Source organism: Chenopodium album, chromosome 24, assembly GCF_948465745.1.
Source record: "Chenopodium album chromosome 24, dcCheAlbu1.1, whole genome shotgun sequence".
Classification (NCBI taxonomy): Eukaryota; Viridiplantae; Streptophyta; class Magnoliopsida; order Caryophyllales; family Amaranthaceae; genus Chenopodium; species Chenopodium album.
Window position 1 is genome coordinate 36,094,688 of NC_137857.1, and position 4,915 is coordinate 36,099,602.

Consider the following 4,915-nt stretch of genomic DNA (forward strand, 5'->3'; position numbering starts at 1 on the left):
GGAATTAACTATATGAAAATATTGTGTAAGGAAGGGTGATCATATAGACTGATATACGTACAAGTGATTTAAGAATCGGGATGAGCCGAACAACTACAACTAGATTTGGAGCGACTAAGCTTATTGTACTTTGTACAAGTGATTTTAAGAATCGGAATGAGCTGAATAACTACAGCTTGATTTGGAGTGGCTAAACTTATTGTACTTCGTATATGATATATGTTAATTTGTTATACGGAGTTGGTCTGTTGGTGGATATACCACTTTAGCTAGGCTTTTCTTCTTTGATATGACCAAGTAGGGGAGAAGTAACATGTTCAAGATTGAAACAACTAAACAGTCTGACATCAATAAACTAGAGCCACCAGGCCCAACATAACCTGAAAGGCTGGAACCATACACCTCTCCACATTATTTTTTACCCCTAATTTTTTTAGCATATCTTTCTTATCTCAGCAATCAGACAAAAGATATAAAGATTAATCAGTTAGCCATAACCACTGCAAAAATGTTGTATACAGCTTGAGAACTGCAATGCAAGATATTTGAGATTAAATATCTGAAAAGTAATAATGTTAAAATCATAACTACATCAGCAACTAAACAGTTCATCACTACAAATCTGAACCAGCTTATCAGTCACAGAAGCATGAGAATCCTAGAAGCAGTAAGATGCCAGACCATCCAACTGTTTGAGTTTGGTGTACTGTGTATGTGTTTTGCAGGTAGCCAGGTATCTCTGAAATAAATTCAAGGAGCAAAGACCGCCCAATAAGTTATGGTCAATAGTATTGTGCCTTCAAATGTCTGCATAATCAATAAGCTTTATTGTAGAATGAGGATTTCCTCCTTTCATTTCAGACTCACGAAGTCACCTTCTATCAACCCGAAATCTTCTTGTCCTCAAACCATGGCACATAAGCTCCAGCAATTGTCGGCAAATTCCAGATAAACCACCAAACAGCACCTGCTAACACACAATCAGCATCAAAATCTATTGTCTGACACTGACTGATTTGAAAAAACGAACTTCCCATATATGACCTGACATCATCAACTTCATACAGTATTTCAGGATGTGCTTCCTTCCTGAAGCCCATTACCAGATATTTCACCTTGGTAGATATGCAATTATGCAGGCCAGAAATCCTGAAGGCCAAAGAAAGGCTGGTGGTTTATATCTTCACTGAGGCACTTCATGGCCAAACAAATCCATGTACAAATTTGATCTCGATGCCCATGATGCATGGTTTGGTTCAGGGCAGAGTGTAATAAACAAATACTTTCACGCCACACAGCTTCAGGCTGGCAATCAGGATTTTGCCTCAAAAGCTCATGAAATCCTAAGGTTTAGATTCATTCATTAATTTACCAGATACTAATAACATGCAGCTTTCCCCATGTTTCACAAGGATGTTGCAGAATGAAATTGCATAGTGGAATATACAGAGGACGTGAGAAGAAAAATCATCTCAATAAGAAAATGGAGTGCTACTTGGAGTTGTATCACTTGCATAATGTTGTTCCAGCTAAATAATTATGTATATAGCAGCAAAATAGGCAATGACTTTACAGTTCAATGTAATGATTTTTGATAATACCTTTTACAAATTTCGTAACAAATGTTGTAAGATATACTGTCTTTAAAATTTCAGCAGTTTGTTGTATTTATTGCAGTTAATTCGAAAAAAAAATCTTCTGAAGAGAGTATAATTAGTATCACAGGTCCTCACACACAGCATGAATAGAAGAAAAGCTGAAGTCAAGGAGTCATTAATGTTGGAGTTGGGATATTTACCATTGCAAACTCTTTTCTTGGCTAGTAGTAGTTGACCATGGCAACGATACGAAGAACACATCACTTGATGAACCAGAAGATTTCCTCTATGAGCAAACAACCTTCATGAAGTATTTAAGTAGTACCGGACTTGCACAAAATTGGGACAGATAATAACCAAAGAGCATCAAAACAATTGACTCTGCAAATATATATTGAGGTATATATGGTGATGAATGTTTTAGAATCATGAGCTTACTATAAGTAAACTATAAAAATCACCATCCTTTCATGCTCATCAAATGGATTCAAACAGTAAGCTGTTTTCTCAATCTCCAACATATTACGCAGAACTATACCTCATATAACAATTAATTCTGCAATCCCTTGTCTTCATAAATTGACAACTACGGTCCTTCAACTCTTTCATCATCCACACATTACCTTGTCTATCTCCAGTCCTATGAATTCCAGCTATAAGATAACCCTCTGCAAGGAACCACATACAAGAATTGCATACCTATCACCAAATATCTACACTACCAATAGTCTCTACATGAGCAGACACCGTCTTTGAAATGGTGAAATCGAGTAGCATCCCTTACAATAATTTCTCTGCGCACTAGCTTTGAAATGAATTTAATAGCAGAGTGACAGTCATTGCATACACGCAAGTTTTTCATGATTCTTAAGGTGGTGTTTTCGGGAGTATTTAGAAGTCCAAATGCTATAGCAAGCTTTTCACTGTGATGCCTAAGAATATGTTCTTTCACTTCTTCATCCAGATCATGTAGCACTGAATTTGTGTCTGGAACAAAGCCCATTTTTTTAATCTCGTCCCAGATTTTTGCCATCTTTGTATAGATTGCATCTCTTTGAGGGTGATGTGCATCTTCAGCTCCAAAGACATGTACTTCATTCTTGAGTTGAAGCCAGCTCAGACCTTGGTCTTTTTTTATTCCCTTTTCCTTCATTGACTTTCTAACTTTAGCAGCCTCAGCCCACTTTCCACAGGCAGAATATAGATTAGCAAGAGATGCAAAGGCCCCACTATTCCCTGGATCAAGAAGAAGCAATCTCTCTGCCGCAACTTTTGCCAACTCTATATTTTTATGAGCATAACAAGACGCTAAAATTGAACCCCAAGCAATATTGTCAGGTTCCATAGGCATTTTCTTAATGAAATTCTGTACTTCTTGCAGCAAGCCAGCACGTCCAAGGAGATCAATCATGCAAGAATAGTGACTTGTAGTTGGTTCAATTTTGTGCACATTCTGCATCATGTTGTAATAGCTCTTTCCTTTTTCTACCAAACCAGCATGGGTACAGGCAACAAGTACTCCGACATATGTTATATGGTCAGGCTTAATGTCTAATGCCAGCATTTTCTCAAACAGTTCTATTGCTTCCTCTCCAAAACCATGCTGAGCTAAAGCTATAATCATTGAGGTCCATGTAACACTGTCTCTATAGCGGTGTAATGCAAAGACACGTCTGGCACCAACTATGCTTCCAGCCTTGGCATACATGGTAATTAGTGCATTGCATACACTAACAGATGATACTTCTGCTGACCTTATTGCAACAGCATGAATCTGTTTGCCATGATCCAGATTTGCCAAGCTTGAAATGACACTCAGCATAGCAGCTAACGTGTAGTTGTTTGGCCTCGGCCCTTCTTTAAGCATTAATCTGAATAATGCCACTGCATCATCATTAAGTCCATTCTGTTCATAACCTACTATCATTGCCGTCCAAGCAATCACATCACGGTCTTTCAGTGAGTCAAATATCTCTCTTGCAGGCCTAATGTCACCAAGCTTCACATAGCCATCCATTAAAGCTGTGAATGCTATCACATTGAGATTGGAAATCCCATTTTTCTGTATAATCTTTCGAGCATTTTCTACACCTCCACACCTAGCGTACATTGTGATCAAAGAATTTTCCACTGCCCCATAGATATCGAACTTAGTCCTTACCATATATGCATGGATTTGTTTCCCAAGTTCCAAGTTCTCAATACTTGCACAAGCTGATAAAGCACTAGCCAATGTAAATTTGTCTGGTTCCATTGACAAATCCTTTAACATTTCTAAGAATACTTGGAGAGCTTCAATATGAAACCCCCTTTGATTGTATCCTGTGATAATAGAGTTCCATGACACAATGTCGCGGTCATTCATTTGTTCAAACTGTGCACGAGCAAGATCAACATCACCAGACATCATATGCAAAGAAATCATAGAGTTCCAGCTCGAAACATTTCTGATCCCCATCCTGTCAAAAACAATCCTTGCCCTTACATGATCACCAGTCTTTACATACATATTAAACAGTGAATTTGCTACTGAAACATAACTACCTAGTCCATGCTTAACAACAAAAGAATGAACCTTTCTACCAACATTCAAATCTCTCATATTTGCACATAATGCAAGAACACTAGTAATTGTGAACTGGGTAGGTGACACTCCATCCTTAATCATATCCATAAACATTTTCAGTGCATTTTCATAATAACCCATTTGATAATAACCCACAATCATAGCAGTCCAAGAGACCGAATCATGATTCGGAATCTGTCGAAAAACAAAGTTAGCCGCACCCATATTCCCCCCCTTAGCATACCCAGATACAATAGTGTTCCAAGAAAACATATTTTTCACAGGCATTTCATCAAACACTTGGTGGGCAACAGAGGTTGACCCACATTTAACATACAAATTAAGGAGATTATTCAAAAGATATACACTTGCAAAAAGACCTTGTTTGATGATTTGAGCATGAATTGATTTCCCAACTGATAAGTGTTTAGATTTCGAGCTAGTTTGAAGCAGAGTAGCATAATAATCAGAAGAAGAGGAAAGAAATTGTGGGGAACTCATGGTTAGAGATAATCTAACCTGGAAACATGGATATCAAAAAATTCTAGTTAAAAATGGCGGTGGAATTTCAGCATTGTTTGAAACATTAACTCTTATTGCATCAATGGGGTTTTGTCATTTTGTGGTCTGTTTCGAAAATAAAAGTGCGCGAAACTACCTAAAATGAGAGACGACACTACTCCTGAACTAGTTGGGTTAAAAACTTATAACTTGTTACTAAGTACAAGTAAATAAAGTAAGGGTGTTTGAC

At 37.6% G+C, this 4,915-nt stretch overlaps 1 pseudogene; it reads right to left on the minus strand.

Annotated features, from left to right (window-relative positions):
• Nucleotides 1–2,102: 2,102 nt before the first annotated feature.
• LOC145610998 (pentatricopeptide repeat-containing protein At2g22070 pseudogene) lies at nt 2,103–4,665 on the minus strand (annotated as a pseudogene).
• Nucleotides 4,666–4,915: the final 250 nt, after the last annotated feature.